This window comes from Nicotiana sylvestris, chromosome 9 (genome assembly GCF_000393655.2).
Source record: "Nicotiana sylvestris chromosome 9, ASM39365v2, whole genome shotgun sequence".
NCBI classification, from domain to species: Eukaryota; Viridiplantae; Streptophyta; class Magnoliopsida; order Solanales; family Solanaceae; genus Nicotiana; species Nicotiana sylvestris.
In genome coordinates, this window is record NC_091065.1 from 137,998,062 (window position 1) to 138,013,295 (window position 15,234).

Below are 15,234 nucleotides of genomic sequence, written 5' to 3' on the forward strand. Positions count from 1 at the left end.
CTAAGTGCACTAGTAGCCACTTTTAAGGCTATTGTTTAAAATATATTCACACTTTATAATGTATTTAATGAGTAGTTGTTTCATTCAACTTCAAAACTAAATATCCTCAATTTAGAAATTAGGACTTAGTGTCCTAAATTTTTGTGATGCTAATTTGAAATTCAGGACTTAAGTGTCCCGAATTTCTGAACTGCTAATTTAAAATTACGGACATAAGGTTCGAACTTCTGGACACAATTTTTAAACGTTAGGACACAATGTCCTGAAGTTCTAAACTTTGAGGTTTAAACTTCAGGACACTGTATCAGTGTTCTGAAGTTTGAACGAATTGACTAATCTTTAAATACATTATAAATAACGTGCTTAAAAGTGGCTACCTAATGTCATTTCCACAATATACGAAGGACAAAGTGCACAAATAGCCACTTTGACCCATATTTAAGGAATAATAAAATTTACAAAATTTCTAAAATTTAGCTAGATTAGAATCAACTTCGGACATGCGAGTTTGAAGCTAGGCTTTGGCAGAGCCCAACTTGAATTTGAACTTTCACTTTTCAAACTTTAGGCCTTCAAGGATGAAGTTAGGCTTTGGCCGAACCCAACTTCAGATCGAAACTAAGCCTCATCCGCAGCACGTTTAATTTAATTTTTACCAAAACTGGGTAAACATGAAATAGTTTTTATAAACTGAATATAATTTTTATAGGGTTGCTACAAGCGACTTCCTAGTGTCATTTCTACATATACGAATGAAGAAGTTATGTATTTTAACTTGAATTGATTTGGTAAGACATCACCAAGGTTTTTCCCTTTCGTGTTGGGCTCCTTCTCTTCCAGGTGTTAGAGGCCTTGTGTAACGATCCGGTCAATTGTTTGAGTATTCGAATCTCGTTTCTCCATTTGATGCTTTTCGTAGTTTCTTTTGATGTTTTGTGACATGCGACGATAGTTGGTTTGGTTTCAGGAAGGCTCAGGAGTGATAGGAATACTTAGTTATATTTGGAAGCTTAAGTTGTTAGAGTTGACCAAAGGTTGACTTTTGAGTAAATGACCTTGGAATCGGGACTGAGGGTTCCTATAGGTTCATATGATAATTTTGGACTTAGGCGTATGTTCGAATTAGGTTTTGGATGTTCCTAGAAGATTTTGACTCTAATATCCGAAAGTTGGCAATTTGAAGAACTATACTTAAGTTTGATTGATAGTTCACTTTTGAGTTAATGAGCTTTGATTGTTTTTTGAGACCTTACGTAGGTCCTAATGGTTGATATGAACTTATGTACAAAGTTTGGTTGTGATAAAAACTGTCTAATTATGATTCGAACGCGTACGGTGAAGTTGGAAAGTTTTAAAGTTAAGGAATGGATTTGATTTTTGATTCTTGGTTATTGTTATTTTTTATATTTAGAATCTTGAGATATGTATATGGGGTATGGGGAAAACTTATGGCATTAAATACGCACCACCACCTGATCAACTGGTATACGTTGATGATTTCGCCTACAAAGGCCGGATGATATGATGGGATGTCCTCAGAGGCTTGATGATATTATGTACGCATATACCTATGTATGATATGACATTTATACGCATATGCATGATATTATAAATGTCATGATTCACAAAGCTATTCAGACTTATAAGTTGAGTTCTTTACTCTATGTTTCTTTCATGTCTTTTATATACTGCTTTCATGTCTTATATACTCGGTACTTTATTTGTACTGACGTCTCTTTTGCCTAGGGACATTGCTTTTCATGCCTGAAGGTCCCGATAGACAGGTTGACAGTCATCCTAGTAGGTCATCAGCTCAGCAGAAGGTGTTGGTGCACTCCACTTGCTCCGGAGTTGCCTATTTGGTCAGTATGATTGGACATGTATTGATTGGTATAGAGGGGCCCTGTCCCGACCTATATGACGTTTATGTACTCTTAGAGGCATGTAGCCAGATGCCATGTATATGGATACTTGTATGGCCTTGTCCGCCTACGTTTTGAGTATACAAATACTCATGTCGGCCTTATAGGCCCGTATATCACAAGTATAAGTTTCTATATCATGTTGGGTTGTCCTATGTCTATTATTCCATTATTATTTATTCTGGTTATCTCATGACAACCCTTCTACCCCAATTTACCCATGATAGTATGATAAGAAAAATATATGTTACATTGGTACTCGGTTGGGTAAGACACCGGGTGCCAGTCGCGGCCTATCGGTTTGGGTTGTGACAACCTTTGTGTGCAAATCAAATCAAAAATATTTTTGGAAGTATTTTTAGTCACCGAGGAAAGGTGGGTTGTAACAACCCACATTTGAAACTACACGTGTCGGTGTAGGGGTGAATTTGTGATTATTCACCTTAATTGGGATGGGATTGAAATATTGGTGTGATTGTGATTATTCCCCTTAATTAAGATGAAACTAATAATAGCCATTAATTGGAAAAGTCAACCCACACGACATATGTGGGAAGGCGGCCTAGCTGATCAGGTGGAGATCGGACGCCATGTTGTGCACATGGTGATACTACTATTGGTAACACCTTTCTTTCCCATTACATGTCAAACCACATCGTTCTTGGGGAGATGGCCTAGCCGATCGGGCATGATCGAACTCCGTGCTAAAAACACAATGGTATATCGGTTCTAATGATCTCCCAACCAAATATATATATTAATTTCGTATTTTGAAAATTGTTATGTTTTAACTAGGCATTTGGATATTGTTGATTGTGACTTGTTGTTTTCTGTGTTTCTCCTTTTCTTACATTGTGTATACAGTTAAAATAGGGCCTGCCAGATTTTTCCATTTAATCGAGACCAAGGAGTCACATTGAGGGTCAGTCTCGTAATAGTTCAGGTCAGACCACGAAGATAAGGTATCAAGCTCGAGAATCAAGGTGCTCGTCGAGATCGAGGCCAACAACGGTTGAGACCATATATGACAGACTTCGAATGAAGCGCAATAATGGAAAGGCAAGATATCCATAACTGGTCTAAGATCACGGTAGAAATCCCAGAACTAATCAAATCAAGGGCGGTTGTTTAGGCTAATCACAGGATTCACTTCTATAATTAGAGTTACACCATAATTAGGATTCCTCTAATATATAAAGAGGAGTAACCATCATTTGTAAACACTTTTACATTCACGCAGATCAAAGCAATATAATATTCTCTCTTTAATTTATATTCTCTTGTTTATCAGTTTGCTACTTTCTAACTGTTCTTGCTCTACTAGCTAGAGGGTATTCCAACTTGAGGGCTCTGTCCAAACACTGATTTGCTTTATATTGTCAATTTTCATCACTTATCTTTACGTTTATCAACTGATATTAGGTGAAATCACGTATACTTAAAACAACATTATAAGTTTAATTATTATCCAATTTTTAGGGTAAGCACATTGGTATTCTATTTTGAAAGAGGACATTTAGTCATACATACTAGTGCTATTCAACGGGAATAACATCCCTTTTGCCCGGGGTGTTGCATCTTTAATGGATACGGTGGTTCTACAGCAGGCGGCATTGATCAGTGATAGAGGTACACTCTCTTCCCAGCTGACTTGGTGAGCCCCATTTCATTTCGAGGTCATGTATCTTTTGTTCCTCATGTATTGTGTTTGAAGTATAGCCGGTGTCTTGTTGCCAGCATTTCTAAATTACTCTTTTGTTGTACTTAGAGGCTCTGTTAATAGGTTGTGGGTGGTGTTTGATGTTGGGAGTCAAAACTAAAAGTGTTGGTATTTTGGCAAACATGTTTTTCTTTCATATCTATAAACTTGTAAAATTTGCAAACCGTAAATGAATCTCTTTGAGTAATAGAAAAAGAATATGGAACACTTGACTCTTCTCTTATCTATCACTTGTACTAATTCTTATATTGTTAATGGGCAAGGTTGGGTAGAAGGCATCTAGCAGGCTTGCTTGACCGGGGTATCTCGATTGAGTGCCGGTCGAGCTCCCTGAGGTCGGGGCGTGACAAACTTGATATCAGAACCTAAGGTTTTAAAGTGTCCTAGGATATCTCGGAGCCATGTCTAGTAGTGTCCTTCTTATCGGTATATTGTCGCCCACATCTATAATGAGTAGGCTAATTTGGCATTTAAGAATAACACCCTTCTTTGATACTCCAGATCATGCGACTGAGCTCAAGATAGGGAGCTAACTTCCTCGTCATGTCTCATTTTCCAGATGAGTAATCCACGAGTTCGAAGTAGCATGGAGGGAATGACCCCGCCATTGAATCTGGGGGATATTGAACAAAAGTTCGTTTGGATAATGTGTCGAGCCGTGTAGGGGTTGGAAGAACTTGTCGCTAAGGGAAGTGTCATTGTTCCTACCAATGTTGCGGCACCACCGGATCGTGTGGTGACAGTATTTGAGAAACAAAAAATGGTGGTTGGTACCAATGAGCCAGATTATTTAGTTTGCAAGAAGCTTTACTTTGGGATATGTTGGATGACTCTTGAAATATGTTATGGTTGTAGAAAGAGGGGGCACAAGAAGAAAAAATGCCCTAGGTTGGGTGCACCAATCTTGGTCTGCCCAATATGCGGGAAGGAACATATGGTGTCGTGTTGTGAGTATTCTCAGCAGCGTGTTAGAGGTGGTAGATCTGGGTAATTACAAAAGGCCCACACCGCAAACCGATACTATAATTGTTACTCCGCATTGGTAGCCTGGAAGAAGGGTAAGGGGGATGCTTATGATGTCTGCAGAAAAGGGTAAATATCAGGTAGTGGGGCGAGTCAGTTTAGAGGACCTCATCCCCATTATGTGAAGTGTGAGAGATGTCATCCGGGATTATGTCACTATGGTACCAATGTATGCTACAAGTGTGGTATGAGGGGTCACATTCAGAGAGATTGTCATTCGTCTCGCCAGAGCATGGGCAGGGGTGCCACACAACTAACCAGTTCTGCAGATACTACATCCACGACACCTCCCCCAGCTCGAGGCACTAGACCACCCACAAGGCATGGAGTAGCTAGGGGTGGTATTCGGAGCTCGGGAGTGTCACGCCCCAAAATCAAGGAGCGCGACCGGCGCTCAACCGAGTAAACCTGACTGAGCAAGCTTGTTAGATTTCATTCAACCCAAATTAATTCATAAATAAAGAGGAGATGTACTCCATTAATCAAATTCTGAAATTATTTCATTACGACTTCCATTTCATTTCCATTAGCAACTTCATTCATAATTTTCAAAGTATTACAAGTTTACATGTTTAATGAAAAACATGTTTGCCAAATACCAACATTTCTAGTTCCATTCCCAACACCAAGCACCACCCACAAACTGTCTATGAAGCCTCTAAGTACGACTGAAGAGAAATAAGGAAATGCCGGTAACAAGGCTCCGGCTTTACCTCAAAACATGATAAGAAAATGAACAAAAGATACACGAGGAATAAAAGGTATAGGACCCCGAATTGAAGTGGGTCTCACCAATTTAGCTAGAAAGAGTATACCGCTATCACTGGTCGATGTCGCCTGCTGTGGAACCACCTGTATCAATTAAAGATACAGCGACCCCAGTAAAAGGGATGTTAGTGCCATCGGATAACACTAGTATGTATAGTTAAAAGTCCTCTTTCAAAATAGAAATAACCATATAAGAAAAGAAACCATAGAAACAGCTAGTCACAATCAACAATATCCAAATGTCCAATTGAAACATAACGATTTTTAAAGTACGAAAATAATATATATATTTTTGGTTGGGAGATCATTAGAACCTATATACCACCGTCTTTGTTAGCACGGAGTCCGTTCACGCCCGATCGGCTAGGCCATCTCCCTACGGACAATGTGGTTTGACATGGTGATGCAAAAGAAAGTTGTTACAAGAGTAGTACCACCATGTGCGCAATATGGCATCCGATCTCCACCCGATAAGCTAGGCCGTCTTCCCACATATGCCATGTGGGTTGGCTTTTTCTTTTCCAATTCACTGGTATTGGTTTCATTCCAATTTAGGGAATAATCACAATTTCATCAATATTCCAATTTTCATCCCAAATGAGGGGAATAATCACAATCCAACCCTACACCGGCACGTGTAGTTTCAGGTGTGGGCCTTATGACTCACCTTTCCTCGATTTTGCTAATGATTGTTACATCTAGAAGTTTCGTACGCTAAAAGTTTCGTCTTCAGTTAATTGACATAGACTCGGGGATGAGATTAACGTATTTACGCTATTTATAACAAGCGATAAATAAGTATCGTGAAGGATAAAGGGTGCACGAATTAAAGAAAATGAGTTTTGTTGAAAGTGGCCAATTTGGGATAAAATACAGGTCGAGTGATAATACCCGATAATTATGAACTAGTACCATGCAAGGTATCATATGACCGCAATAGTATAATGTATAAAGTATATATATATAAAATATATTAAAAATAAGTAGAATTTTATGTAATTTATGGCAATTCTTAATTATACGGGTAATTGATTAATTATCAGATAACATGACATTACCTACTTAATTATTAAAGTGTGAAAATAAAATGTGGCAGCACTAGCTAATCACATAAAATGACTAAGTAAACAAAAATCCTAGGTGAATATCTATGGTTTAGTTGAATTAATTAAGTAAAGAAGTTTTTCAAATTCCTTTGGATAAGGAATCAAGTAACATTAGTCATTCAAACAACAAGAATACTTCCTTTTTTGGTTTGAAAAATTGAAGAATAGAAGCTTAACAAAATCGTTCATCACTTCAACAAGCAAGAAGCTTAAAATTATTGTTCAATTTGCTCAAAGAAGCGGAAGCTTAATCCGATTTTTGGGGTTCTAAGTTCAATCCACGAAGGTTTCCAATGGAATATTATATGGAGTTTTTCCTACTCCAGGTATATTAAGGTCATTCCTTCTTTCTTTTGGCATGGTTCAATTTATACGGAAGAAACGAGCAAACGTACAGTTTCCTTAGATTACTCTATCCATAGAAATACTAGGGGTGCCTATATTCTTGATTTCCCATGTGAATTGTTATTATCTTCTGTTCATGGGTCTCAGAATAATACGTAGCTGAAAAATATTTATCCGAAAAGAATATAGAGATTTTTACGTATTGTTCGTACATTTCACCCATTTATACATGTGCATTGACCCATTACCAGATGACGTTATATATATGTATATATGTATATTATATGTATATGGGATATGAGAAAAGGTTACGGCGTTATATACGCACCACCAGCTGATCAGTTGGTATATATTGATGATGTTGCCCACAGTGGACGAGACGAGATGATATGATGGGATGCCCTCAGTGGCGTGATGGTGTTATGTACACCTATACCCATGCATGACACAACATTTATATACACATGCATAACACTATAAATGTTTCAGAATTTACAAAGTTATTCATATTTACAGATGGATCTCTTTATTCCATGTTTCATCTATGCCTTTTACGTACAGATTTTCATGCCTTACATACTCAGTACATTTTTCATACTGACGCCCTATTTCACGCGGCCTGCGTTTCATGCCTGCATGTGCAGGTAGGCAAGCTGACGGTCCCCCTTCTTAGGATCTCTGATTAGAGAGAGTTGGCGTGCTCCACTTGATCCGGAGTTGCTTTTGATTTTGGTACAATATGTTTGTATATATATATATATATATATATATATATATATATATATATATATATATATATATATATATATGGATATGATGTGGTTCAGTCTCGTCTTTGTACAGTTATGTTTCTATTAGAGGTCTGTAGACAGTATGTCTAGTTGGATAGCATGTGGCCTTGCCGGCTTTCAATTTTGAGATGTATAGTTGTCTATAGCAGCCTTGTCGGCTCGCCCTACGTATGTTGTACGTATATGTATGTATGCCTTTTTGGGCAGATTTCCTTTATGTACATTATTCTCGTAATTTAGCCGATGTTATTCAGGTTTATATCTTAAACACATGCTTATGGGTGTTTGACAGGTAGGACTCGGACACCCGTCGCGGCCCATCGGTTTGGGTCGTGACAAAAGTGGTATAATTTGACATTTTGGAATAAAATACGGTCCGAGCTAAAATACCCGATATTTATGGACTAGTGCCATAGAATGTACTACATGACTATGATAGTATAGTGTAAAAAGTGTGTTAAAAGTGGGTAGTATTATAAGTAATTTGAGATAATTATTAATTATGTAGGTAATTGGTTAATTATTGGATTAGTGAGAGATTAATAAGTTAATTAGGGAAAGGGATGGATTTTTGGATAAATGTAACACCCCCCCCCAACATGGCAGCCCAAAGTGGCATTTAAAATGACACTTTATTCCATATTTCAAGGTGTCACTTTAAGAAGGATATATGTGGCTCAAAGCCTCACTGAAAATCCACGTATCATTGCACTTGGTTCTTTGTCTATGTGACGACCCGGTCGGTCGTTGTAAGCACGTGATTTTTGCCCTATATGAGAATTACTCCCAAAAAATTCAAAATAAAATGATTTTCCTTGGTGTGCAATTTTGAGAATTTTTGTGATATTTTTGGATAATTATTTGTATTTGTCTGTGCATATTTATTTGTTAAATTAATAAAAATACAAAAATATGTCGCATTTTGCATGTAGGATTTAATTCTACAATTGTTAGTAATTAAGTTTGTTTTACAAAAATTAAAAATTATAAAAATAGACATCTTTTGCATTTTTAGCATTTAATGTCCAAATATACAATTTTATGCTTAATTATTACTTAATTGTGCGTTAATTATTATTGGGAGTTAATTTGCGATTTTATAACTTAATTTATTTCTTGATAATAATTTAAGTATTTTTTATAATTTAGTTTTAGAAAAATAAAAGAAGAAAAGAGAGCAAAAATACAAAGAAAAATCGGATGGGCCACTTCTTCAATTGTAAGCCACAGGCCCAAAAAATTGTCCAATCTTCCCCACGACCCGGTCCATTTCAAACCGGGTCGACCCAATCCATAACCCAAATACCCAACCCCCCCTATCTTGCATTTCAAAAAACAAAACAAAAGAAAAAACCCTAAAAACCTAACACCAAACTATCCCCCCCCACCCTCTCTTCATCCTCTCCAAACACCAACCTCCCCATCAATGGCTACCCTCCTCTCCATCACACAGCTACGGACAACCCCCCTGCCCTTCCGTCTCCTTCCCTTTCCATCTCCACATACACACACACCACCACGATAGTCCATCACCCCAGCTTTGTTTTCTCCATTGTCGAGCTCAAGCTCGACCATGGCTACCTTCACGACCAGCAGTGACCACAGTCAAGATCCAGCTCCCATGGCTGCCTCTTGCTGCTTTGTCTTCTCCATAGCGAGCTCAAGCTCGTCCATGGACTGCCCGCCGCCTCCGTCTTCTTCGAACCAGCGACGACCCCTCCGTCGACCACCTTCGTTGTTGCTTATTCTACGTACAAATAGGCCCCATGACTGCCTCCTTCACCTGCTGCTCGACGACCGCTGCTGCTTCCTCGCCGCTGCTGCTGCCTCTGCGTCGACCTTCTCCAAACGACCAGCTGCTTCTGCTTTCTTCTTCCTCAACCTCACGTCCAAACGACCAGCTATTTCTGCCTTCTGCTTCATCGACCTCCATCCCTAGCTGCTACTGCTTCTTCTTCGCTGCATCCAAACAGAACCCACCACCATCTCCGTCTTCTTCAGCTCGTACTGCTGCTGCATTTTTGTCCAGCTTCGTCGTTTGCTGCTGCATTTTTGTTTCATCATCGTCGTTGCGTCGTCTTCAAATGATGCCAAACAACTATCTTCTTCGTCGTCGCTTCGATCCGGTTAGTAGGTTTGAGTTTCATTTTGCCCGTATTTTTGTTTTGATATTCTCGGATCTAAAATCGATAAATGTTCGATTCTTGTTTTGTTCATGTTTATCGTTGAATTAATTTTTTTAGTTTGTTCATGTGTTTTGTTGATTTAATTTTCAGATTCAAATGGAAATTTAATTAATTGTTTTTCATGTTAATTTTATTTATTTTTGTAAAAAGGAATTGTTAGTTTAATGTTTGTTAGATTCAAATTGAAATTTAATTAATTATTTCTTCAATTTGTTTCATGTGTTTTATGTATTTTTCAGAAATTGTTAATGTTGTTAGATTCAAGTTTAATTTCATAATTGTTTCTTCTTCGGTTTTGTTTTTATTTTTCTAAAAGAATTTAGTTGTAATAGGGAAATATGTTGGTTTAATCATTTGAATCCGTCATGTTTTGTTGTTTAAAATAAATTTTAATGCATGTTTATTCTTTGTTTGAAGTTCATCCAGTAATTTAATTTGAGTTTGTTTTAGTTTTTGATTTGTTGATTTAGTTTGAATCATGTATTGTGTTGTTAGTATTGTTGTTTCCTTGCTCATCCATTTTTGGTCTAAGTTAACCAGGATTGGTTCCCAATATGGTTAATTTATTTCCATTAATTTGAAGTTGAATGATTCATCTGTGTTCATATGGTTTGTTGTTGAGTTTGTTTAAGAAATTGGTCTTATTGGCTATATTTTGGTTGAGTTTGATTAATTGATTGGTTATAGCTGATGGGGTAAAATGGTAATTGTAATAAGGTCGGAGGGGTAGTTTGGAAATTGTACATTTTGAATAATTCTTTATGTTAAGCATGAGGGACAAATTGTAATGGGGTGTGGGTGATATAATTGTTTGTGTTAGGCATGATGGACAAGACATAATAGGTTGGGAATAATTCTTTAGTTTAATATAGTGGGGGACAAAACATTAGATAGTGGGATTAAAAGGGGTATTTTGGGAATGGAAAATGGGCAGAATTGACTAAATTAATGGTCCGTTAGTCAAGCACTAATAAGACAAAAGCTTATATATTAGTTTAATGTTAGTGGAGGACATGCCCTTATATCATGCCTTAATTTAGGGAATAAAATAAGAAAAAACATTCCTTAGTGGGATTTTGTTGAAAATGGGCAGATTTTTTGGGATTTTGGTCGGGTAAGTGAAGTTTTTCAAAGGAGGACTAATCTGTTTGGTTATTATATATACCTAGGAGAGAATACATGGAATAAAAAGAGAGAACGGAAGGGGGACAGAATACAGAAGAAAATTTTAAGAGAGAGGAAATTCCGAAAAATACTAAGACTTCAGAAAATAAAAAGAAAAACATTCTGGAAATTCAAAAGAAGAATAGTATACACCTGATATACAATCCAAATATTATGATATACGGATTTAGAAATTAAGGGTTAAACACTAACTAGTCTTTCAAAATCTGAAAAGATTCCCTTTGCTTCTGTCCGTTGATTGTTGTTGGTGTTTCTGGATTTTTGTCTTGATTTTAAAATCTGTCACTAAGTTTCTCGTTGCTGGTTGTTACTGGTTGCTGGGGTTGCTGTTGTTGTATGCTACTGAGTTTCTACTGATCTCACTTTTCTTTGCTTCCAATATCAGGTACACAACTGACACGCTGATTATTGTAAACTGAAACAGGAAGCATGAATACAAAAATGAAGAGTTGAATGTTCTAAATTTATTTTAATTATATTTTGAATTTTATTTGTATATATAAATTATTTAGCTTACAAAAATCAGAATCATGTAGCTATTTAATATATATAGTGGAACATCTGACGATAGCTTAACAGATGAACTATCTATATATATATTGCCTAAAAATAAATAAATGGTGTAGTAACTCCGTCTAGTTAAAAATCAAACGAATAGACCATTTCAGAACTTGTAGGAATATTGTTTAGTTAAATAATATTGGTTAATTTCAGCATGTAATTGGTTTAGGATTAAAATTAGATTGCTAAGTTTTTTTTTAGTTTGACAAACTGAGAATATGCCTAGCATAATGTAACTAGGTAGTAACATGTGAATAAGACGGCCCAGGTCTAGTTTTATGCCATACACGTTGGGCCTGGGCCCGCATTGACAACGGACTGCCCTGCTTGCATTATTTTCAAAATTTATGAATCATATTCGAAACCCAACTATAACAACTCAAGCATGCAAATAAATTAAGACCTTTTCTCTTTCATTTTGTAGAGACAATTTTAATAGAAAAATGTAGGCACTTTAGGATTATCCTTTAAAATAAAGGAGATGAGCCTCGCCCAATAAAACGCACAAAATTGCGGGGCCCTCGATAAATGTTTAATTAAAATTACTTAGACTTCGGGATGAGCCGTTTAGCAGAATTCCACGGCCTTACCCAGAAATAATAGTACGCTAATTGCTTTAGGCGCGCATTTTAATAATCTTACCTTCTTAAACTCGGGTGTGCATTTAATGCGACCCAAATCCAAATCCCAAAACATTGAATAAAACTGTGTTCCGGATTGCGGGTGCATTTCATGTGACGCAATCCAAAGACATGTTTTTAAACGATGTCCACATTCTTTAAAAAATATAATAATAAACGCGGTAAAGAGTTAAAACTTGCATAAGAGCGCATAATTGTATAAAATCAGATAAACAAGACGAATATGACAGTTGAGAGACCGTGCTAGAACCACGGAATTCGGGAATGCCTAACACTTTCTCCCGGGTTAACAGAATTCCTTATCCGGATTTCTGATTCGCAGACTGTAATATGGAGTCATTCTTTTCCTCGATTCGGGATTAAATTGGTGACTTGGGACACCCTAAATCTCTCAAGTGGCGACTCTGAAATAAATAAACAAATCCCGTTTCGATTGTCCTTTAATTGGAAAAAACTCCTTGTACCCTCGCGCGGGGCGAAAAAAGGAGGTGTGACAGCTCTGGCGACTCTGCTGGGGACCGAACCCAGAATCTCTGGTTCAGGGTTCAGAATTCGAGCTTAGATAGATTGTTATAATTGGCTTTGTTTATTGTCTGATTTTACATGTTTGGGCTTAATGTGCTAAATGCTGCTTTTACCGCTTTGATATTATCTGAACTGTATATAAACTGTGCCGAAACCCTTCTCTTCTTACCTCCGGGGAGGAGCTTGCTGGTCAAGACTCCCTATTCTGTTAGTGTCACTACCTGAAATAAGAAAGAGGCCGGACAAGTTACAAAGCCGGACGATCCCGCGGGTCCCCAGTACGTAGCTCCTTCCTCGACTCGAGTTGTCCGCTCGGGTACACTGTCTAGAACATATACCCAGGTTGAACCTAGAATAACTTGACTTCATGCCGGATCCCTAGTAGGAACGTTTATTTGCATCATGTTGCATTTGACTTAGGGGACTCAACACAGGGGTTGGGTCCGTCTAGGACAAGCAACCTGAAATGAAAAAAGACCATCCTGCTGCATCCTGTTTGTTTTGCACATTTATTTGCTTCAGATCTGCATGCTGACCGGCTTCTGAAATCAGGAATTTTGAAGAAAAAAAAAGAAAAAAAAAATATATATATAGGAGTGTAGGGAGATAACTACTTTTTTTTAAACCAATGTCCAAGTAGTGTCAAAACCCTGCCAAAATTTTGAAAAAGATTTTTTTTTAGTTTGATTTATTGGAAAAGAAAGGAGTATTGTGTACAAAGTTTAGTTTATATATGATGAACTACGCTGGTTTGATTCACACCGGATGTGAGATACGTAGGCAACCCTCATCGGGTTCATCCCCCCTTTTGCTAAAATATCCAAAAACCAATAAATAAATAAAAAACGTGTCAAGATTTTAATTTTGTCATAAATAAGTCGGGTGGTGTCCAACCTCCCATTTTGCTAAAAAATAGCCAAAAAAAAATATGTCAAATTTTAATTCTGTCATAAAGAAATCGGGTGACGCTGTTTTATCAAAACATAGCCGAATGTTCCCGAAAGGGACGCCGGAAGGCTGACTTTGCATAAACAGCCACCTTTTGGGTCATGTTTAGGATTTTTGGTCCAGTTGACCCACACAACCTTAAAAATCTTCGTCCCCGAGGCGCTGAAGGGCCGTGTTTGCAACACCAGGTTTTTATTGTAATTTGAAAAGAAAAAAAAACAAAGAGTCAGTGGGCAGGTGAATACCGTTTGGATTTTTAGTCAAAAAGAAGCCGAGCCAGCATCGGCCGCGTCTTAAACCGTTCTTGCCGAAATAGCCTTAGAGTATCTTTCAATTGTCGAAGGGTTATTTTCGTAAACGAATGGACAAGTTTGTAAAGCGTCATAAAATAATCCTTCCCGGCCTCAAAATTCATGTGAAATTTGGAAGGGGCCACGTTTGCAAAAATAACCGTTCGGTTGCATTTGTCAAACGGATAAAGGAAGCTGACCATTTGTTTTTGGAGTTTGTAAATCTTTTAATTAGAATACGTGGGTTGTTTGATTTTCGAGTTTGTAGGTCATCTTCAAACCTTTGAAACCCAATTTGTTTTAATATGAAAATTGAAAAAAAAATGTTTAGTATTGTTTATCTTTTATTGGTCCGAACTACGCAAGGTCTGATTCATGCGGGGTCATGATACGTAGGCAATCTCCATAAGATTCGACCACCACTGAAAATGAAAAAAAAAGAAGAAAGAAAAATAAAGGAAAGCGCGAGTGCATCGCATCTCTGATAGAACGGTTTAACTGCTTAGGTGCATTGCATCTCTGATATATGATTATCTGTCAAATGCCCTAACACTAACGTGATGGCTTCCCTTTGCTGTGTTCATATATAGAAAAGTGGTTGGTTGTGGTAACTCTTCCCTGCAAAGCAAATGACACAGAACCTCAGAACAGAGTGGGTCGGTACTGATGACCGACAACAATTGGTCGAACGGAACAACGGGTTGGTAGAAGAAGTGAAAATGCTGAGACAGCATGTGGTAGACATGTATCAGGCATGGATAACTGGGAAAACACCGCCCCCTCCACCGCCAAGCCTCTTGAACTCTGTCATTTCCCAAGCACCCAACACCATAACGGAAGATCCCCCATACTCTCCATCCCAACCCACTTATGGCAGCTTTCCCAGCTACCCGAGTAGCTCCATCACTCGTCAACACTACTCCCCTCCCTAACGCTACTATTCTCCATAAGATTCCCAAGGACGGACTTCACTGTCCAAATACCCAGCTCCACAGAAGGCCTATCCACCCTCACAAGCCTACCGGAAGCCCCCTGGATCAGGTTTCCGGCCCAATCAAGCATTTAGGAACGAGAGGTTGTTGAAACGAGGAAAGGCTCTCACCCCTATCGGAGTATCTTATGCCAGTCTGTTTGAAAAGCTAAGGCATGCTGGCTTGATTGAGCCACTCCCCGCATGTACTCCATATCCACGTGCAAGGAACTTTGATCCGGCAGCACGATGC